This window comes from Delphinus delphis, chromosome 5 (genome assembly GCF_949987515.2).
Source record: "Delphinus delphis chromosome 5, mDelDel1.2, whole genome shotgun sequence".
Taxonomy (NCBI): domain Eukaryota; kingdom Metazoa; phylum Chordata; class Mammalia; order Artiodactyla; family Delphinidae; genus Delphinus; species Delphinus delphis.
The window spans coordinates 72,835,429-72,859,580 of NC_082687.1; the positions used below are offsets into that span (position 1 = coordinate 72,835,429).

General features: G+C 38.2%; 1 protein-coding gene across 6 annotated transcripts in view; it reads right to left on the reverse strand.

Annotated features, from left to right (window-relative positions):
- Positions 1 to 24,152, reverse strand: part of GRXCR1 (glutaredoxin and cysteine rich domain containing 1) — a 305,190-nt gene that overhangs the window by 230,131 nt on the left and 50,907 nt on the right. For 5 of the 6 annotated variants that reach the window (XR_009519572.1, XR_009519569.1, XR_009519567.1 and 2 more), the window contains one exon: positions 7,836 to 8,073. The gene's annotated coding sequence lies outside the window, so the exon portion shown is untranslated. Of the gene's footprint in view, positions 1 to 7,359; positions 7,467 to 7,835; positions 8,074 to 24,152 lie in introns of those variants that run through there. The other variant, XR_009519570.1, reaches the window with a different exon arrangement.

Here is a 24,152-nt window from a genome sequence, read left to right on the forward strand (position 1 = left end):
ATTATGGGCACTCATAAGCATTTGATAAATATCTGATGAATAAGTGGATGGATGGCTAAATGAATACAAACGAAAATTAAATGGTCTGTTAATTAACAAATATTTGAAGAACTCTCATCTATTTATCAACTGAAAGGGGGAAGTAGTATATGCTATTGCTAATTGTTTTACTAGGAATATCAGCTGCATCTATGTGGTATCTATGTTCTATTCTTCAATACCTATGTCATAAATCAATTAGAAACCTAAAATGGAGATTTCTTCAAATGTGGAAACATAAAGCATAAACTCTTAGTTTTGCTTTACAGATGAGGTCATAGAAAGATTAAGTGGTTTACAAAAGCTTTTATACAAATGCTAATAGCAGCATTATCCATAATAGCTAAAAAGAGAGAAAAGCTCAAATATTTACCAACTGCTAAATGGATGAATAAAATGTGGTATATCCACATAATGGAATATTATTTGGCAATAAAAAGGAATGAAGTACTGATACATGCCGTTCCAGGGATGAACCTTGAAAACATTACATTAAGTGAAATTTATATGAAATGTCCAGAATAGGCAAATCTATAGAGACAGAAAGTAGCTTAGTGGTTGCCAGGTTTGGGGGCAGAGTGAATAAACAGTGACTGCTAATGGGTATTAGGTTTCTTTGGGGATAATGAAATGTTCTCAAGTTAGATTGTGACAACTGTATAATTCTGTGAATATACTATAAAGCATTGAATTGTATACCTTAAATGAGTGAATAGTATGAAATGTAAATGATGTGGTTTTTTGTTTGTTTGTTTTTGCGGCACGCGGGCCTCTCACTGTTGTGGCCTCTCCCATTGTGGAGAACAGGCTCCGGACGCGCAGGCTCAGCGGCCATGGTTCATGGGCCCAGCCGCTCCACGGCATGTGGGATCTTCCCAGACCAGGGCACGAACCCGTGTCCCCTGCGTCGGCAGGCGGACTCTCAACCACTGCGCCACCAGGGAAGCCCATAAATCATGTTTTAATAAACCTATTTTTAAAAAGTAAAAATTAAGTGTCTTGTTCAAAATTGCAGGAATAATTAGTGAAGTCAGAACTGTAATCCACACTTTCCCAACCAGTACAATTCTTTTTTCTTACCTTGCTGTTGTCTTGTGTGTAACACAGTTACTTTTTACTCCCTTATTTTCTGAAAATCTTCATTGCTTTTTTGCCATTTTTGTATTTTTATTTAGTTCTTTCTTTCCTCCCATTTCTTAACTTCCTCAAGAGCTCTCACACTGTCCTTCCCAGCTGTTAAATGACCTACATTTTAATGATCACGACTCAGTTTTATTTCTTATGGCTGCACATCAGGGTGACTTCTGATAATATTAATCTAATTCTTCCACAAAAGAGACATTTGGGACTAAGCATATGAAACTTGATGGGCAAGACTTTTGAGAAGAAGATGACTTTAGCAGGATGTGAGCTGCAGGTGGGAAACCACTGAACAAAAGAATGATTCTGTTGCTGGAATCTTATTACATTCATAGAAATGAGAGACTTGCAAAGGTAGTTTAATTTGATACTCTTACCCAGGAGATTGACTTACATCTGGTGTGTGAGAAATGCCATTTTCCAGATGACTTCCTCTCCTGTTACAAAGTCTGGCTATGGCCCCTGCAAAGTGCTGGATCTGCTCCATGTTTGGGTGTTTGAGACACTTGTCTTTCCCCTCTGTGCTGGCTTTTTCCACTCATCTTTTTTAAAGTGTTCTACTGTAGGAAGATTAATTCTTCTCCATTGAGTTCCATGTCTTTTTGAATATATGTGCAGCCATTGTGATAATTCCAACTGGGTCAGAGAGAAGGCATAAGGTAAATGGTAGTTTACACTATTAAAGAAAGCCACAAGGTAATACATTTTCTCTCTGCAGTACATGACTCGATAGATTCCTCAAATTTAAGAAATAAAAATGGACATTTCCTCGTCCATTATTGTCAATCTCTAGAAATGTCATTAAACGTGATTAACAGGTGATTTTTTTCCAAATGAAAATGTCCAATGTGAATCTTTCACTGGTTTAAATTGTAAATTACATTTTTTCCCTCATTTTTAAAAACATTCTCTGGTGGCTTTAAGCAGCTTTTATTCACTTACTGTCCACGGTTATTCATTTTCCATTAATCCTGAGTTATTTGGGGGAATCGCTCAACTTTCTTGGGAAAAATGTTAATATTGTTAAGTTCGTGTCTTTTAACCTAACACATAGCAGTAAATATATAGTACAACTTGTTATAAGTTGTGGAGGGAAGAGGAAAGAAAGGAGAAGACAGAAGATTGCTCTGGTTACAGACATAGTAGAAGTAACACCCCAAAGTGAAGCCTTTGTGACACTGTCATATTTCACGACGTTAAAAGGGAAGGAGTAGGAAGTAGACAATGTTAGTTGCCTACCCATCTTCTCCCTTCTTTCTTGCTAACAGAAGCTCACTGTGTTTGGGTTGACAGTGTGCTCAGCCCCAAGGACTGAATCACGGGTTAGTCTTACCAATAATTACTTTAATGTCTCCTTTTGATTCCTTCCTATTTGGGATAATCGTATGTCATAATGATGCTTAGAACTTCAGCAGCCATCTTGCCACCAGGATGCAATAAAGGAGGACAAAAATTAAATGTGCTTAATAACAGAAAGGGTCAAAGAAATTGGGTTTTTGATGACATCACTGCACTGATGAACTAGATGTCCTGCCTCCTCCAGACTCTTTTTAATATAAGAGAAGAAAAATGTCTCAAATGATCATTGGGTGTTTATTAATTGCAGACCTACGCATCCTAACTGAAACAGTATCAGAGCGTTTTCATACCATCAAGAACATATATGATGCTCAAGATTATAAAGAAAGTTAAGCTTTTGATCAGGCTTAAATAATAGAAGCATTTCATCGAGCTCAGCTGCCCTCTCCGAGTGGGTGAGGGAGTTTATTTTCTCTGATATGCCCTTCTGGATGGCATGACTGAGGTGAAAGGCATAGTTATGGATAAGCAATGGATACCATACCGCTCTGGGTCCTCTCTGAATTTTGAGTTGTAATTCACAACAAGGATCATCATTTAAGAAAATAATGGATGACTCTTCAGATTTTAGGAATTTTCCTCAAGGAGACAAGCTGTTTGATGAGATGATCTTACTTGATAATCTTTTTTTTAAATTTATACTTCTGGGGCTTCCCTGGTGGCGCAGTGGTTGAGAGTCCGCCTGCCGATGCAGGGGACATGGGTTCGTGCCCTGGTCCGGGAGGATCCCACATGCCACGGAGCGGCTGGGCCCATGAGCCGTGGCCGCTGAGCCTGTGCGTCCAGAGCCTGTGCACCGCAATGGGAGATGCCACAACAGTGAGAGGCCCGCGTACCACAAAAAAAAAAAAAAAAAAATTTATACTTCTGGTTATCACTACACACAGCATAGAAGACATACCTAAGTACCTAAAAGGAGAGGGCACATTTCATATTTACAAACAAATCCTGGTTGCAGAGCAGAGAAGGAGCCTAGGAATGTGTAGCCATGCTAAATAAAATGCATCCTATTCCCTTTGCCCATCTCCCACTCATACCTCAGCCACACACTTTTATTCAATAATGAAAATAAATAGTATAAAAAAACTGCCAACACATTAAACACAGTTTTTATACATCTGTCTTGATTTCCTGAGTGGGGAATTTATAATAGAAATACAATGACTATGGCCTTCTATCATTTTTCTCTTAACACTTTGATCTGCAGAGTTCCTAGGAACAGAAAGATGGTCTATCAGAATCATTAACTGGATGATGTTAAGCTTATAGTCATGCAGCTAGTAGTTGTTGAGCACCTATAACGTATCAGGGTTTGTATTAAGTCCTGAGGTGGAAGGCATGATTACCACCATCAGTTTCTCACAGATGGGAATAAAACCGAGTTATGTACCCCCCAAATTGCATCCCACTGTGGTAGAGTGCTGTAACAAAGATTTGGGGACAAAGAAAAGAGCTGCAAGACTCAGATGGGGGTGGTTGGGAAGGCTTAGGATGGTAGAAACTCACACTGAATCTTGAAGGACTAGGTGGAACTTTCTAGATGAGGAGAGAAGGATATTTACCAGCAGTTGGAACTGGATGTTCAAAGACTGCAAGGCAACAGAGAAGCAAGCAGCTAATTATGGCAGGCTCACTGAGGGATCCATGTGCGGGAGAAGGAGCAGATGGGAAGGGAGGGAATTTTTGGCTATATGAAAGTTTAACCCCAAAGGAGACAGGAAGACCTTGGGGGATTTTAGGCAAGGAAGTAAAAGATCATTCTGGCGGCTTAGGATAGAATGAATTAAAATGAAGAGAGTCTGGAGGTAGAAAGAAAATAATTCCAACAAGAAATTACAACAGTGGCATTGGGTATGAATCAAGAAATTTCAAGAGAGAGTCTAAAAGATTTGGTGATCAACTGAATGTAAGGGTAACAGCTCCATGGGGGGGTTGAGGAGAACTCACATATTCTGACAACCAACTGGGATGGACAGTTATGACGTACTTTATGATACATAATAAAAATGAGTTTTGTGTTTAGGGGAAGAAGGAAGCAACAAATATACTTTTCACAGTGTCGAGTCTGAGGAGCTTATGGTTTATTCAAGTAAAACTGTCCAACAGATCAGAGGTTCCTAAGCTTCCAGATTTCACATACCAGCAAAATTTCCAAATAAACATGAGGGACCAATTTAAGACTGCCAATTTTTCATTTTGCTAAGTCAGGATACGTTTTAAAAAAAATCTATCCACTGATATCAATATTTCATTTTTATAAAAGGATATTTCAACACCAAAAACTGAGTGAATCTTAATATAAAAGGCAATTTATTAAATTAAGTAAACTTGACTTCATTTTAAAACTGCACTGAAATGTCCTTCTTTTAAATTGATTAATTAATTTATTTGGCTGAGACAGGTCTTAGCTGCGGCACACGGGATCTTCATTGTGGCACACGGGCTTCTCTAGTTGCGGTGCATAAGCTTCTCTGGTTGCAGCGCACAGGCTTCTCTCTAGTCGTGGCGCACAGGCTCCAGAGTGCACAGGCTCAGTAGTTGTGGCACGCAGGCTTAGTTGCCCTGTGGCATGTGGGATCTTAGTTTCCTGACCAGGGATAGAACTGCATCCCCTGCACTGGAAGGTGGATTCTTAACCACTGGACCCCCAGGGAAGTCCCAAAATGTCCTTATTTTTTTTCCATTCCTCTTTTTCCAACATAATCCTCATCACTGACTTACAACAGACCACAAATTGGCACTAAAACCAATGAAATAGTTTGTACATATAGAGATTTGGGGTCCAATAGAGAAGCGTTAGTGGAAGATCTAGAATCATAAGCATAGTATTTGAAATTGACAAAATAGATAATCATAAGTACTATTTATTCACCATCTTCTATGAGTCAAGCACTAATGTAAGGGCTTTACATAATTTCTCATTTCAAAATCTCAACAATTCTGAAAGGTAAGAGAGGGTAGTTCATTTTTACAGATGAAGAAATTGAGACTGAAGATATTAAGTTGCCCAAGATCACAAAGCAGAAAGTGGCAGAGCTAATAGCCAAGATTTCTCTAACTTGAAGTTCTCTATTTTTAAGTGTGATGTTAAACTGCTACCCTGGAAAGAATATATAGAATGAGACAGGGCATCAAGGATGGAACTCTAAGGAATACTGACACTTAAGATGATGCTCCAAAAGAAAAGAGCCTAGGAAAGGAAAATAAATAGCGTCATATGAAACAAAGGAGAGGAAAATTTACAAAAGAAATGTGTTGTCAAAAATTCCAAATATCAGGCTTCCCTGGTGGCGCAGTGGTTAAGAGTCCGCCTGCCGATGCAGGGGACCCGGGTTCGTGCCCCAGTCCGGGAAGATCCCACATGCCGCGGAGCGGCTAGGCCCGTGAGCCGTGGCCGCTGAGCCTGTGCTCCGCAACGGGAGAGGCCATAACAGTGAGAGGCCTGTGTACCGCAAAAAAAAAAAAAAAAAAAATTCCAAATATCATGGAGAAGGTAAATATAAATTAAATATGCATAAAAATCTATATTTATACAAATTGAAGTGAAAAAATTATACACTGCATTTTCTTTTAATACCCTGTTAGTAATACTCATCAGTCCTGCTGACCCTTTCACGTGCTCAGCAGTCACTCAGTTACTAGAATTAGGAACTTACTCTACAACCATGTATCTAACCACTTTTACAAGTCGGAAACCAACCTGGACACTTTTTTGGTACTGGCCCATTGTAAGGGTCTTAATCTGGATTACCTGAGCAGTTGGATTAGCTAGCATTTGAACTCCTGACCCTGGTACTTAAATGAATCTTTCAGGATCAAATCAAACCACATTCAAATTTATATAATATCTCTTATGCAGGATAAGTTCCTCTAACTAGAAAGTTTTTTAAAGTGTAATTTGTAATTTAGGAACTATGGATGTAGAGAAATGTTTGCTACAATCTTATAGCCTGTTCTAAAATTTCGATTATAAAAGCTGCTTCTAATAGGCACAAAGATTTGAAATGCAATTTCAATATGCTATCACCAGGAGGCACTGATACATTGATATCAGGGTTTGAATAATTAAGCCAATACATTGTATAAGTTTAAGACAATCACTTTTATCAAGACCTAACAGAGATTTCCAATCATGAATTCTTTACCCCTTATATGCCTGTCATAAATTATTGCTTCTCAGGTCCAAATTCTTTCTATTTCCCTGCTCTGTGAAAATGGGCCCTTTAAATATTTTCCACTGTCAACTGTACCATGTCACACTTTATCAGTAGAGATTGCTGTAGGGACATTACAGGGGGAAAGGGTTTTGCCACCTGCTTCTCATGTGCTCCCTTCTGCGCAGACTTCTGCAGCATGTGCCTAGTGCCCAGGTCCTACAGCTCAGGCAGCTTCCAGCACCAGGTTCCTACGGTGTGCCCAGCTTCTACAGAGCCAGGTTCCTGCAGAGTGGTCAGGAGAAGAGTGATACCACCTTTGGGCAGTTTTGTAGCATTGCTTCCAGTGAGATACCTCCTCACGAACAACTTTCCCTGGAGCACTAGAGAAAGGCAGCTTCCTGAGAGCAGATTTCCAACAAACTCCCCCAGGGTAGCGTCACAGGGACTTTTCTGACATCCAGTGAGGACTGTGCCTTCTGCAGTAGGTTCCAGATCTCAATCCTGGAGTGTAGAGAGGGGCGGAGGAGTGGGAACTCTTCCTTGGGTGATCTTCTCAGCCCTATGGATAAGGACTGCTCCTTATACCCGTTATACTGTATTCTTTAGAGTTCTGTTTACTTCTCACCAGTGAAAGAGGCATTGCTCCAATCTCTTATTAGAGTTGGTGATTCTTTATATTAAATTTTCCCTGTTCAAGTTACTTCATGATTTTTCTCTCCTGATAATATGCATACTGATAAAATCCAGTTACACTTACCTTTATTAAAATAACTAAAGAAATTAAAATAACCAAAGAAATTAAAATAATAGTAACTCTATAAATTTCAAAGATGAGAATTTAACATCACAACTTTTAAAGAAATAAATAATTCAAATAATACCTTTCCCATGAAATATTAACTTTGCCAGTTCACCATGTTTCCCAAGAGGAAGTCAAACACCTTTTCTGGTGGTCTTTCCTTAACCTTAAATTTCCTCAATATTAAAGGAGGAAAGAGGAAGACAACTGAAAGAATCTTACTGAGAAGCCTACAGGTCTATACACCTCGTCTGTCTTAATCCCACAATGACCCAAAGAGTAAGTGTTATTATTTCAATTTTAGTCAAGGAACTAAGACCAAGAGAGGTTAAATAACTCACCAAGATCATGCACCTAGTAAATGGCAGAGAGGATTCAAAGGCAGATGTGGCTGATTCCAAACTCCTTATGCTTCCCCACAGATGATTTTTTGTGTAACTGGCTCTCTTCTCTCTGACTCAGATACAGAAGGCGGCTCACTGGGACTGAATTTTTAATTTATGTTTTCATCTTCTTTGCTCTCAGAACAGATGCTTCTTCTTTCTGCATGCTTCATAAGAAAAAGAAAGAAGCAACTACCTAGAAAGCAGGCAAACAAACAAACAAAAAAAAGCTTTCATGTGTATTTTCCCTCAGTCAAAAAGAAATATTTCTAATAATATAACAAGAGTGAAATTATACCCTCCCTTTTCTTTTTCCAATCAAAACAGGCTATTTAGGTGGCAATCATATAATTAAACTTTAGCAACTTTAGCCCTAGAAATATTGGTTTATATTATATTAAATTTAGCATATTTTTCTAGTGTTGAAAGAAAAAAAACTGTCAGCCCTAAATTCTATACTTCACAAAAATATCCTTCAGGTATGAAGGGAAAAAAAGACATTCTCAGATGAAGGAAAACTAAGAGAATCTGTTCCCAGCAGACTTACCCTTAAAGAATGCCTTAAAGAAATCCTTCAAACAGAAAGAAAATGACTTCAGAAAGGTAGAAATAACAATGCAGTAGGTTAAAAGAAAAAAAGCAGGAAGGGGGTAAACATAATAGACTATCCTTCTTCTCATGGATTTTTAATCATGTCTGGTGGTTGAAGCAGCAACTATAACACCACCCCAGGGGGTGCTTGATGTGTGTAAAGGAAATAAATTTTTAAATGGGAGAGTTAAGGGATTTAAATGGAAATAAGGTTCCTATACTCCACTTGAAGTAGTAAAGTATTTTTTCAGTAGATTGTTATTGCAGTTACACACGTTCACTGTAATACCTAAAGCAACCACTAAGAAAACAGTACATCTAAAAACCTGTTCAAGGAAGACAAAGGAGGACCTTTGTATCACATGTTCATGTCTGCTAGGAGAACAGACTTCAGAAGAGGCATCCAGCACTCAAGTGGACAGGATGACTCAGTCGCCCAGCCTCGGTCTTTAGCTTCTCTGGCAATTGAATAGTATAGCTATGAACTAGAATGGCCATGGTGGAAGAAATGGACCTTCACATGGGCCTGGAATCCTTCTCACCAATGCTAGTCTAGCTACTGCCACTGCTGAACGTCTAACTTGCCAGTAGCAGAGAACTACAGTGTGCCCCCAATATGGAACAATCTTTTAGTGAGACAAACCAGACTTTTACACTCTGGAAAGGGCTACCCATGCTACCCATGCTTGACCCTGTATTCCAGATAGCACTTTGCCTTTCCTTTCCTGGCCACACTTCCCATCCAGCATCACCAAGGACTCACTCTGGATAGCCAGGTGACTTTCACTCCCAGTCATTACTGTAAATGGGAAAGTATAGCAACCATGACCTGATAAAGACAGAGTGACCAAGAGGCTCACAACTCACAAATTAAGGATGGGGCCTGGGTCACCCCCACCAGGCAAACCACACGTTGGCAGAAATGCTCATCAATGGGGAGAGGAATTTAGAACTGGTAGTGGAGGCAGGAGGTAATGAATATTACACATGGCCTCAGGACAAACTGCGGCAGCAGCAGCTGGATTTTATCCCAGTAACCTTCTTGTAAGGTTTTCCAATCAGAATTCTCGAGAGGCTGTGCCTGAATGTAAGTGTATCTGAGTTTGAAGGGTAAACTGTAAAGGATGTTGTTGGTACCCATCCACGTCATGTAAACAGGGGCGTCCCCCTTTTCCCCAGCTACTGTGAGCATTGGTTGATAACAGCTCACAGCTACTCCCATTTCTAGTGACTTGCCCTCACACAAACAGGAGCAGCCTCACCTAGAAGGCTATGACCGCCCACCCCTCCCAAGGGAAGAAGACCACTGCCCTGACTGACTCTCATCAGGAGGAAATGACTTGGTTGTACAATTTGTCCTCCACGGTTTCCTGTGGAATCAGATCCATATTCTGGCTCAGTTTTTTGCTTTTTTTTTTTCCTGTCCTATCCTATTTTCCTCAATTTCCTTCCCCTGAAAGTGCTTTCCTAAAAAAACAAACGAACAAAAAAACCACTGGAACAAGAATTCCTATCCCATACTCTCCTTGTAGAAACCCCAGCTAAGACACTTGTGAATCATAAAACTGTGCTCTGCTAGACATGCCTTGTAAAACTTGACAGATTCCATCAAATCTGAAACTTGAAACCAAATGATTAAAATTAAATCTGTAGATAACACAAACTCTGTATGCATTTCATATTACTTGAGTTAGGAAACTAGAGTTTATGATAAATATAATAAAATATTGTTAATTCAAAAGAGGCAACAAGCTTTCTATTTCTGCTTTGATGATGTCTTTCCAAAATCTTCATTACTCTAAAGGCAGGAAGCATGCAATCACAGAGAGCCTATCTTTCACATTAGTTGTTTTGTATGGGCCAAGAAAACTGAAACAGAGGCCATCTACAACAAGAAGAAATGACTTTTAAAATAATTTTCACATGCCATAAAATTTATTCTGCTTATAATAAATTATCATTCAGGTGATTTCCCACAAAAGTCCAATTTAAAAAAACATATTGCAAAACAAAGTCACAAATCAGCATTGTACTATAGAGGGAAATATTTCTAGAAATAATATATAATATTATGGATTCAAAAAACACTAAATTGAGGTAAAAACAAAATAAAAAAGACCACAGAGAATTTAAATCTTAATTATAATCATAACACTAGGAAACTTGGTGGGTTCAATCCTTCTCTAGAGGACACAGAACAAGTGTATTCTTTTAACTCTGGTTCTCCTAGGCCTTCAAGACTAAAAATTTATAATCTAGGTTATAAAATTAAATTATTTTAAAAAGAGCTCCTATCACCATTAAGAAAAGAATATGTCATCAAAATCCATTGTTCAACTTCCATAGATCTAATGTTTTCAAAACTCATCTTCCATCAAAGGGAGCTTCCAATATTTTGACAAACCATGGTGACCAGCACTTAAATTAACACTAAATCTTTTTTATATATATATAAATTTATTTATTTATTTATTTTTGGCTGCATTGGGTCTTTGTTGCTGAGCACGGGCTTTCTCTAGTTTTGACGAGCCAGGGCTACTCTTCGATGTGGTGCATGGGCTTCTCATTGTGGTGGCTTCTCTTGTTGCGGAGCATGGGCTCTAGGCTCGCGGGCTTCAGTAGTTGTGGCACACAGGCTCAGTAGCTGTGGCTCGCAGGCTCTAGAGCACAGGCTCAGTAATGGTGGCGCATGGGCTTAGCTGCTCTGCAACATGTGGGATCTTCCCCAGACCAGGGCTCAAACTGGTGTCCCCTGCATTGGCAGACGGATTCTTAACCACTGCACCACCAGGAGAGTCCAAATTAGCACTAAATCTTAAAACAAATTTTGGTACAGAACATTATGGTGCCCTACATATTGAAATAATGATTTCCTTTAAAGTTCCTTAGCCTATTTCCAAGGCCTCCAAGCTTTGACCCTAACCTGCCTTTCTAAGTTTATCTCTGACTATCCCTACATGCCCCTAGAGACCAACAAAACTGGGCAGTTACTCTTCCCTGACAAATCCCTTATTTTTTCACATTTATTTCTTTATAGAATAACTTCATCATTAGGCTCTGCAAGAAACTGCTTGGGCTCAAGTTTCTCAGCATTATTTTGAAGCAAACCTCAGTATCAATTTATACATAATTACTTCATTGTATACCTTTAAATATAAGGGCCATTTTTTTTTTCAAACACAGCCATGGTGTCATTCACTGCCACATCTAAAATATGAACCATAATTCCTTAATAATCGTCAAATAAGCAGTTGGTATTCAAATGTCCATGACTGTCTTGTACATTTTAAAGTGTTTAGTTTAAATCAGGACTCAAATAAGAATCACATATTGCATTTGACCGTGTTTCTTAAATTTCTTAAGATTTTTCCATGCCCACATTTCCCCCTTTGAAATTTATTTATTTAAAAAAAATAAGATCACTTATCCAATAAAGCTTTCCACACTCTGGATTTTAATGACTGCTTCCCCATGGTGTCTTTTAACATGTTTGTCTGTCCCCTGTAATTCCTGTAAGCTGCTAGTTAAATCTAGAGGCTTGATCTGTTTCAAAGAAAAATTTTGGCAAGAATGCTTTAGAGATGGTGGTATATACTTCTATTAAGAAGCGTAAAATGTTTAGTAGTTTCTCTTTTTGTGGGGGTAACAGCTGTAAATGATCATTTCCTAGATCAACTATATCACTGAGGGTTCACAAAAAGGTGATATTTGCATCCTATTATTCCTTCTTTGTCTATTGGCTATGATAATTTTATAGAGAGAAACACCCTCATGAACTGTTTGACTACCCTGAGGTATAGTTCATATAGGAGAAGGTGATTAAATGCTTGATTCTTTCAATGGGAAGAAAATTCTTGAAGATGATTTCTCAGGTAAGAACTCTGTTAATAAATTGCCCCTAACGGAGAGGTTTGCTGTGCTCATTCTCACCTGAAAGCTAGTTAGAGGACCTTCACGGGTACTACTGAAAGAGCTTAGTATGTATGCAGTATGGGAAACCCAGTAGACTGGAATCTGACTCCCACCTGACAAATATAAAGAGCTAAAGGTAAGGTGATTAGCTGTTGATGAATGAACCCAAGGACTGTGGGGTCTACCTCCACTGTACAGCTTATCAAGTCCAAGGGTACATCAAGGATTCCAGTGTACCAGACATGGGTCATGACGAAAGAGAGACCTTGTGGAGGTTTATATTATGTCCTATCCAACAGAACCCACTTTGCATATATGGCCTGCCAGACTGCTAGCAACTGAGGAGAGAGTAAGAGGAGAGTGCGTCACTTACCACAAGAGAACTACAAGGAAGAAGCTCCTAAACATGTGATGGGAGGCTCTGAAAACCTCATGAGAGAAAAATTCTTCTTTAAACACCTGCTGAACTCAGAAAGTTCAAAGCCATATTAAGTCATGTTAAGTCTTCGGTTAACAAAACAGACTGGTAGTCCATTATAGTTACGGATTATTTTTTTCTCTTCCATGGTATATATACTTGGCCATAGACCAAAGTGTTAACTGTGCTCGTGGCTGAGAAGTAGGATCTTTTTCCTACTGAAATAGTTTTATCTTTTCTCCAGAAGTTCCACTATTTTTATAAGAGCAAAAGTTAAGTTATAGGGATTTACTGTTTAGGGAATGAATGAGTAAACTTGTCCAGGCAACTAATGGTCTACGTCTTGGCTTATAAACATTTTCGTATTGATTTTCCTAGTGCTCATTCCACTCTGCCCTAGGCTATTTGAAAAGCTGCAGCTAAAACTCATCCCCTGCTTTGACTATTTTCTGCCCAGTCATTTTATACTTCAGCAAAATTCTTGCTGTCCTCTTTAATGGCCTTCTGGGGATGGAAGAGCAACTTCAATAAAAGTACTGTGAATTAAGTGATGGGACCAAGCCATTAACAAAACTCTAAGCTTGTCCTAGATCCTAGAACATATAGTTCTAGTATAGCCCCTCTAGCTTTTAACATATTTCTATGCATATTATTTAATTTATCTAACAAATAGGTGTTTACATTTATCAAATACTTTTTCTGCATCAAGTTAAAAAGTCATATTATTTTCTTTATTGTCTGTTATTATGGTAAATTCTCTGGTTATATTTTCTTATGTTGAGATCTGGGATTACTGGGATAAACCTGATCTGAATAATGAATTGTTTAATAATCAAATGTTCGATTGGCTAATATTTAATTTATAATATTGAAACATGCATTAACAAGTGAAATTGGCTTATAATTTTCTTTTATTGCCATTATCTGATATTGGAATCAAGATTGCACCAATCTCATCAAATAAGCTGATAGTGCTTCTTTTCTGGAATAAAATTTCTAAGAGTTTTTCCTTGAAAATTTAGTAGAAATTCCCTTCAAACAGACGGGGGCTACAAAGTTTTGGTGGGAGGGAGGTCCTCTGCCACCATTTTAACATCTCTACTGCTTATTGACCTATTCAATTCTTCTAATTTGGACACTTTATATTTTTCCAAATAGTTAATGACTTCTTATAAGTTATCAGGTAAATTCTTATATAGTTGCTCATAACATTGCTTTTGATTTAAAATGTTATATTTGTAGTTATTATTCTTTTTCATTGTATGTTTCTGTTTTCATTTTGTTTTTTCTTTTCCTTGCTCAGACTTTTAGTTTTGTTGATGTTTTTCTTGTTTTTAATTCTTTATTTTATTAATTTCTCTTTTATTGTTATTAATTCCTCCTTCCTTGTTTCTTTCCGTTTATTTTTTTGGATTTTCTCCGTTACATTTTCAACTTCCTGAATTGAATGTTTAGCTTAATCATTTTCAAACTCTCTGTGTCCTGTTAAATTTACTTGAAACTATACATTTCTGTCAAAGGACTGTGTTAACCATACCTTAGCAAATATGACATATGAGGCTTTATTGTTGTTTGAGTTGTAAAACTTCATAATTCCCTTCATGATCTCCTTTTTAGCCCCATGACTGTTTATTAATATAAAACCTGACATTTAAGATTATGTAAACCACACTTATTTCCTTTGTTAAAACTTCTAACGTCAATCAATTATGGTCAGTGAATGTAGCCCACATGATATCGATTCCCTGGAATTTACTGAGGCTTCCTTTATGGTCTAGTAAATTTTCCATGAGAGAACATTTTGTAAATAAATCTGTGTGATCATTTGTATTCTCAGTTGCTTCCGTGTTGAGTTGTGTTCTGTGCTTATGTGTGTCTGTGTATGTGTGTATCTTTTGGGAGACACAATTCAACCCAGTACATATGGCAAAAGGGGCTTTGCAGATGTGATTAACTTAAAAATCTTGACATGGGGATATTGTCCTGGATTATCCAGGTGCCCAGTATAATCACACAGACACACATAGACACAAACACACACATAAGTACATACATACATAATCTACGTATATAAAATAGTTCAAGCTTTTTTATTACATTACTCAGTTCTTCTATGTCTCTAGTTTGTGTTTGTCTGATTTATTTGTCAATTTATGAGGGAAGCACGTTAAAATCTCTTGCAACATATGTTGATATATCTATTTATCCCCACCATTATGCCACTGTTACTTTGTATATTTTGAGGCTATATTGTTAAAGCATCTATATAAATGCTGACGATACCTCCTTGCTGTATTATTTTCTTTCACGTGCTCCCCTCATAAACTGACCCTAAGTGGCATCTGATCAGGGAGGGGGCAGCCATTACTGGCGACGGCACAGGTAGCACATCAGAGGCAGTCTGGATCTCTAACGGCAGCCAGTCCAACACAGTTCACATGCTGACCTTCACCAAACACCCCGCCAGCCCCTCTTGCTCCAGCACTGCTCCCCTCTGTGGCAAGGGTGCTGATGCTGGGAGGGGAAAGAGCACACACTTAAAGGGAACTGAGCCAGCTGAGGCCGACCCTCAGCGCTTCTGCTCCAGCAACATGGGACCTGCCCCTGCCTCTATAGAGTGATGACAGCCACTAACCAAGGGGAAGACCCACCTCACACCTGGATCTGGCCCTAGCCACTCCTTCTCCAGCCCCAGCTCCTACCAAGGTGATAGCTGCCAGCACATCCTGAGGAAAGATGTGACTTGTGTTCACACCAAATCCAGCTCTCCCACCAAAGACCCTGGGCACACACACACTGTATAAGGATGTTCTCACCTAAGCACACCCCTTTAAGACCTGCATAGGTAACTGTTGCACCTAATTTCACTGAGAGAGAGAAAGTTAAGCAAAATGAGAAGATGGAGGAATTTGCCTCAATTGAAAGAGCAAGAGAAAACCCGTGAAAAAAAACAACTAATGAAAAAAGCAAACAATTTACCAGGTAAAGAATTCAAATCATTAGTAATAAGAATGCTAACTGAACTAGGGAAAAAAACAGATGAACACAGTGAATATTTTAACTAGGAGCTAGAAAATAAAAAAGAACCTGTCAGAACTGAAGAATACAAAAACTGAAATGAAAAACACACTACAGAAAAATAAACAGTAGACTAGGTGATACAGAAGAGCACATAAGAGATCTGGAAGATAAAGTAATGGAAACCACCCAATAAGAAGAGCAAAAAGAAAAACAAATTAAAAAAATGAGAATAGCTTAAGGGATGTTTAGGCTAACATCAAGCGTACTGACGTTCACATTATAGGGGTCCCAAGAGGAGAAGAGAGAAAAAAGGAGATTGAAAATGTAATTAAAACCTTTAAAACACCTTTTCTTTTGATTCTCTTGTTTGTATTCTGTGAGTACTACTATATCCAAATCACTTTAGGGATTCAACCTACCCATAAGGAGGAGTAAAAATGAAAAATTCCTCATAAAAGAAGAGTTCTGAGAGGAAAAGCAATTTGAATTGATGTCTACCAAGCTTTTCTTCAGACAGTTTAACCTAGTGAATGCTTCTTATACAATTAAAGAGGAATTGAATGGAATCTTTTTTTCTTTAAACAAATTACTTCCAGTTTGGTATTTATTACTCCAGCTCTACAAAATTAAAAAGCATAATTACACACACACTCGTTCAGAAGCCTAAATAATGAGACCCCCAAGAATTACTAAAGAAAGACAATGAGCCAAACGATACATACGCATGAATTAGAACTATTGGAACCACTGGGTCCAGAATATAAAAGAAAAACAATATCCTCAAAGAGATAAAGCAGCAAGTTTGGGATTGACAAAAACAAAAACAAAAACTGTAAATCACTATATTGTACACCTGTAACTTATTATATGATATTGTACATTCACTATACACCAATAAAAAGAAAGTGAAAAAAAAGGAGAAAAATATATTTTATATATATATATATATATATATATATATATATATAAATTATCTAAGATTTCCTTCATGTCCTCCTTCCTTTATCTCTCACCACCAAATATAATTTGTGCTATAAGTATTTGTAGTACACATGCTGGCTCAATATACTTTTTCTAAACCACTTCATTGAAATATTATGGCATATTACAAAAAGCTATATATATTTAATATATATAATTCTAGTTATTTAGAAATATATACATCCATGAAACCATTACCATAATCAATGCCAGAAGCATATCCATCCCCTCCATAAGTTTCCTCCCACCTTATTCATTTATCTATCTATCTATCAAGATCCTAACGTAAGATCTACCCTCTTAGAAAAATTTTAAGTATACCATATATCGTTTTTTTACAAAGCTACAATAATCAAAATAGTATGGTACTGGCATCAAAACAGACATAGACCAAAGGAACAGAATAGAGAGCCCAGAAATAAACCCATACATATAAAGCAAACTGATCTGTAACAAAAGTGCTAAGAATACTCAATGGGGAAAGGATAGTCTCTTCAGTAAATAGTGCTGAGAAAACTGGATATCCACATGCAAAAGAATAAACCTGGACCCTTTCCTTACACTGTACACAAAAAACAACCCAAAATGGATTAAAGACTTAAATGTAAGACCTGAATGCACAAAATTCCTAGGAGAAAACATTGGGAATAAATTTCTTGACATTGACTTTGGCAATGATCTCTTGGGCCTGACAACAAAAGGACAGACAACAAAAACAAAAATAGGCAAATGGGATTACATCAAACTATAAAGCTTCTGCAAAGCAAAGGAAACAACAAAGTCAAAAAGGCAACCTGTGGAATGAGAGAAAATATCTGCAAACCATATATCTGATGAAAAGTTAATATCCAAAATACATTTTAAAACTCCTTCCTATAATTCAATACTAGCAAAAACAAACAAACAGCAACAACAGCCTTATTTAAAAATGGGCAAAATACCTTAACAGAAGTTTCTCCAAAGAAGACATACAAATGGCCAACATGTATATGAAAAGGTACTCAACATCACTAATTGGGGAAATATAAATCAAAACTACAATGAGAGATCAACTTAATATTCTTATTAACGCATTTTAGAGAGGGGCCATAGTTTTATTACCTGTGCATATGATAGATAACCAGATCCAATGCTCTACTGATAGCCAAGCTCATAAAAGAAAAGGATGTTATTCCCTAACAGGAGGGCAGCAGAAAGGAAGGCAGCTAGGGACTCTGGGATCAGCCTGTCTTGTATTCTTTAAGCTTTCTCAAGATACACATTCTATCTTCTTGTGTGCTGAATGATGAGCAAAGTTGAGTACACTCTGCACACTCTGAGCATTTTATAACCATGGAATTATTTCTTCCTTTCCAAATGGAACTTTATGGTCTCTGTGCCTCACGAGTGAGCCAGCTTTGAATGAGCATGGACTAGGAACCAGGAGACCAGGTTCCAAATACTCCAGCTGCCACTGAACTTTAGACAAGTGATTTAACTTCTCTGTAAAATGAGGATAGTGATACTTCACCACAAACACTTCTCAGGATTATTTTAAGGATCAACTGAGATCACATAAACACTCAAAAAGCCTAAGGTGTATCAAGGAACCTTGTGTAGCTCTAGAAATATAACACTTGGTATAAAATGGAAAGTGTAATATTCCAGCTGTTAAATGATGAAGAAATGTTAGTCATCATTTTTTTCAAACCCCTAAATAATGAGTCTAGGCAATGCTCATCAATGATTACTAAGATCACACACACAAAAAGAGAAACAAACAGACATTATTCATGTATTCCTGAAAAAAAGACCTAAATCAGATCAAACCATCAAGCCAAACCTCTAGATCAAATTGCCTGTATTCAGGATATACAGGCGGCAACAATACATGTTAAATGACATCACAAAGAAGCAATCATCAAAATCCAAAATTCAAGAAACTCTACGAGAAACTGCTTTGTTTTTTCAACAATCTGCTAAGGGAAAAAAGATTGGGGGAGTTTATAGATTAAAAGAAACTTAAGAGACATGTGAGAACCAAGTGAATGTGTGAACATTGTTTGGAAATTGATTCAAACAAACCAAGATTAAAAAACCATTTTGGAGACAATCAGGGAAATCTGAACACTGGATATTTGTTGATATTAAGGAACTGTTGTCAGTTCTTTAGGTGTGAAAGTGGTATTGCGGTTATGTTTTTAAGCAATTCGTTATCTTTTAAAGAGACAAACAAATATTCATGGATGAAATGATGTAATATCTGGGAGTCTCCTCAAATAACCAGAAGGTGCGGGGCAAATAGAAGTGGGTGGGGACAGACATGAACCTCCTAGTGAACATACCCAGACAACAAATTAAAATAAGGAAATTATAAGTATAGTATATAAGGTATACAGTAAAAATCTGCTTTTAGGAAATCTTGAACATGCCATGCTCCCCGGGGAGTAAATTAATACTCCGCTATCACAGTCATAATTTACACTATCACAAGTTCTAACAAGTGCTTAGGAGTCGAAAACCGTAAAACATGGAAACATTATTACTTTTAACACTAAATTTTGAGGTTTTAAATATGCATCAATGAGAGGAGTGTCTGTTTATCTCCACTGCAGACTAAACCGTTTCAGGGATACCAAAGCCTTTTAATTTGTACTTTCTTCCATTTTTTTCAAAATGTAACTGGAAGGATGGGCTTTATCTTTTCAATCATGAAGGAAATCTTGGGAGTTCTTGTGAGATTTATGCTCACTAGCCATAACCCTCAAAAGACAAAGTGTTCTCAGGATATTTTTTAAAAACTGGTTTGTGGCGCTCTATTTGTTCCTCAGGTTCCCAGACCCTTGACCATGCATGATATGAACACACTGCAGCTGCAAATTATTTGCACTGTTAGAGTCCAAAAAATATTCATGCTGCTAAAAAATTTGAAATGCTAGATTTCCAGGAAGAAAAATGAAGGCAAATTACCAGCCAATATTTCTACTTTTAGCAGATTAAATAATCATAATATAATTACTAAGACTTCAAAGCATCCAGCCCTTACACACATTTCCTAGAAGTATATATATAATACTAGAAATTTTTGGAACAACCTTTTACATGGAAAATAAACACTCAGCTTCTGAAGTCCTCAATAACACATAGTCCTCCTAAGTAAACAAACACCTTTGGCTTCAATTCTTAAAGCCCACAGCAGGTTAAAAGTAATTCTGTAATCAATGATCCAGACAAAATGATAAGAAAATCTCAGAGTCATTCCATCTCAGCCACATGACTCTAGCCTCCTTTTATTAAAGGATGGGAATCATGTTAGTTTGCTAGAGCTGCAGAAACAAAGTACCATAAACTCAGTGACCTAAACAAAAGAAATGTGTTGCCACACAGTTCTGGAGGCTCAATGCCCAACATCACCGTGTCGGTGTCGGCAGGGTTGTTTCTTTCTGTTGCCTGGAAGAAGAAACTGTCCCATGCCTCTCCCCCAGCTTCTGGTGATTTGCTAGCAATCTATAGCATTCATTGGCTTGTAGAAGCATCACTTTGATCTCTGCCTTTGTCTTCACATGGCATTCTCCTTGTGTACATGGCTGTGTCCAAATTTTCCCTTTTTATAAGGACACCAGTCATACTGGTTCAGGGCCCTCCCTACTTCAATATGACCTCCTTTTAACAAATTACATCTGCAACAGCCCTATTCTAAATAAGGTCACATTCCGTGGTGTGAGAGGTTAGGACTTCAACATATGAATTTTAGGGATAAACAACTCAACATATAACAGGAATTAAGATAATTTATTTGCTCAGATGGTATACAAACTCAATTATCCAGGACATACAAAAAGAAGAAAAAAAAACATTCATATTAGAGAGGACCTCTACATATCAAAGTTGTACAGATCTATTTCAATAATTCATTTATGCACACATTCAAGAAAACTTGTTGAATAATACCAATGACGTAAAGACACAATCAGGGATAAAGGAGCTCACATGCTATTAGGGACAACCTGACACAGATGCCCTGCACAGACAAATAATATTTTAAATGTTTATTCAATATTTATTTAGTGGCAGTGGAAAGAAACATATCCTATTAATAAAATTATATATTTTCTTTATTCCAAAATCATTCATTAAAACTATAATTAACATTTGCTTTTGGGACTTCCCTGGTGGTCCAGTGGTAAAGAATCCTCCTTCCAATGCAGGGGACATGGGTTCAATCCCGGATTGGAGAATTAAGATCCCACATGCCGCGGGGCAACCAAGCCCACGCGCTACAACTATCAAGCTCATGCGCCTCACCTAGAGAGCCCACATGCCGCAAACTACAGAGCCCATGCACTCTGGAGCCCACACGCCACAACTAGATAGAAGCCCACATGCCGCAACAAAAGATCCGACATGCCGCAACGAAGATCCTGTGTATGGCAACTAAGACCCAACACAGCCAAAAAATAAAAAATTTGCTTTTATTTGGAAAAGTCTTCCTGTTCACAGTTTTCCGTCATTCATAATTAAATACTGTTCATAAGTCATACTCATTAAGGATCAAGGTAGATCACAAGGCTCTAGTTACAGCTAATTGTTCAACAAATATCTCTTTGAAAGATCTATTTCCTCTGGCTATCATGTTGGCAAAATAGTTCCTCCTTTCTTGTAGTTCCTGATCTCTTTTCAGTTTTCTTTTGCAAGTTTCAAAGTAGATGAAGTCTTGGGAGGCATACTTAAAGATTCAAGCTTTAGATAATACAAAAAAGTACTTATTCTCATCAAATAGCACTGCCCAATTCCAGAATTTTAGATGTCTGTGTGTGCCAACTGCAGGGAACTGTCACTGGCCGGTTTCAGAGTGGGCGGCACAACCCAGTGTACCTGTGTATCCCAAAGATATTACATGGGAATAAAGAGCACCTGGGAGGAACTTGTTCAAAATTTCCAGTTGTTGGCCCCGTGTAGTTAGAGGTAGAGAGCAGCAACAGTATGCATTTTTCTGGTTGTGTAAGAAATTATTTATGGAACTGTTACATGATGAACATCATACTTCCCATTCATTCCGGTGAGATTTTAGTATTTCCTTTTGAATTGGAGCCCCAGGAAGTTTTTGATGTGCACATTAATTAGTTTTGCAAACTAGTAGAGGACATGACCACATAAATCAGGGAATCTCAAGACTGGACACACCTTCTAGGTGAAGGAAAAATCCAGAACATCCCTGGGGTCTGTCTTTCCCCAGGTTTATGCAGTTGGAGAATCAACTGTTGAGTGGTGCACAGACTCTGGAATCGATGTCTGAGCACAAATCCCAATTCTGGCATTAACTATGTGACCTTGGTCAAATCATCTGACCTTTCTGTCTCTCTTTTGCCTCTTGTACAAAATGGTAATAACATCGGTGACTGCTTTGTGGAGTCTTGTACAGATCAAATATATTAACACCTGTAGACTGTTTAGAACAATGCCCAGCACATACCAAGCACAAATGCTAGCTATTATTAGAAGTTTGTAATTGAACAGTGAACTATTTTGTTGTGATGCTACATGTTGATTTGAACTTCAAACAAGCGTATTTCTTAGCAGGCATGGAGTGGGCAGTGAAGCAGCTGGGCATACATTCTACTCAATAAGCTTCCTAAAAGGGAAACACTGCGCTCTCTCTCCAGGGTAGCTCCACCCACCAGGAAGATGCTCTCTGACCATGCTGATCCTGTCCAACAGGTTTCAAAAAGCACTTTGCTAAACAGAAGAGAACCACCCAGCGTCCTGGAGCACACTCAGCTTACTGAGCCAGGTTCTTACTTCTTCTCAGTTATTCTACCAGACATCGATTAGGGATCTTCCCTCTAACCCCTGCTGATGGAGGGAGGATAAGGATCAGTTTCATCGTTGTGTTGTTGCTGTTTAACCTGAAAGCATGCTGTTTAACCTGAAAGAATGGGTTTCTTGACATTAGACACAACCAAAAGTTACAAGAACCTGAGACACATTTGCAACGAGGTCTGAAACCTCAGAGCCCTCAGCCACCCTAAGACAGACCTGGTCTGATCACTCAACAAATGCTTATATCAGGAGCTGTAAAACAGGAAAATAACTTTGGAAAACCATAATAAAGAGTCACAAGTTATAAATTCCATAAAATGAACCGAAGTTCATGCAAGGGTAGAAGAGGGAAATTACCATGTAATTACTAGAGGGAGTAAACAAGGGAGAGGAAAGGGACTAAGGTTTAGAAAGATTCTACAGAGGAAGCATTTGACCTGTGTCTTGAAGAATGTGCAACAATGATTTGCAGCTTCTTATCTGCCCTAAGAGAGGTGAGGAATAGACCCATTTCCAACATTAAAAATAGCTGTCACTGTAACGGTGACTACAATAGCACCAGGTTTACTAGGAAGAGAGTGGCATTAATGGCTTGAAAACAAATTCATCCACTCACTCACTCACTAATCCCTACATACTCATCATATACAGAATCACTAATGCAAGGAAAACAGACTATCGAAAAGGCACAGATACACGATTATCTGATTGGACATGAGCACAGAATTACAAGCTGCGTGGCTAGGAATAAAAGATGAAAATTTATATTGTGAAAATATTCAAATGTAGGATAGCCTAAGCTTTCAAAACAAAGTGTTGTTCATTTTTCTCAGGTACAGGAAATGTCTAGTCCTGTAGAATTCCTGAACTAGGTGGGTCTTGCAGAAAAGGTAGGGCGATGGAGCAGGAAGGAAACTTTTTTTTTTTTTTTTTTTTTGCAGTACGCGGGCCTCTCACTGTCGTGGCCTCTCCTGTTGCGGAGCACAGGCTCCGGACACACAGGCTCAGCGGCCATGGCTCACGGGCCCAGCCGCTCCGTGGCACGTGGGAACCTCAGGGACCAGGGCACGAACCCGTGTCCCCTGCATCCGCAAGCGGACTCTCAACCACTGCACCACCAGGGAAGCCCGGAAACTTTTTTTTCCTCTTCTCATTTTCAAGTTCCTTACAGCTTATGTCATAGGAACTAACTCTCTCAAGACAGGATCCAGCCACACATGTAACGCCATCCATCCCAAGGCAAATGTACATGGCTTTCAGTTTATTTGATATTTGGTATTGTCTGTGTTCCCTTCCACGAGACCAGGGAAGTCTCCCTAAAATGAAACCAAATGAAAGCAAACAAAATTCTCCATATTCTTAGAAGGTATCAACAACTCTTTCTTGACTACAGGAAGAGTCCCAAATTCCTGAGCTTGGCTTTTAAACCCATCCAATAATCTGATCAGACCCTTATCTTTATCTCCTAATTTGTAGAGACAACTCTCCTGACCGCTCCTCAATTGTATTCTCTCCTCTCCATCCGCATATTTATTTTTTCCTTTTTTACCTAA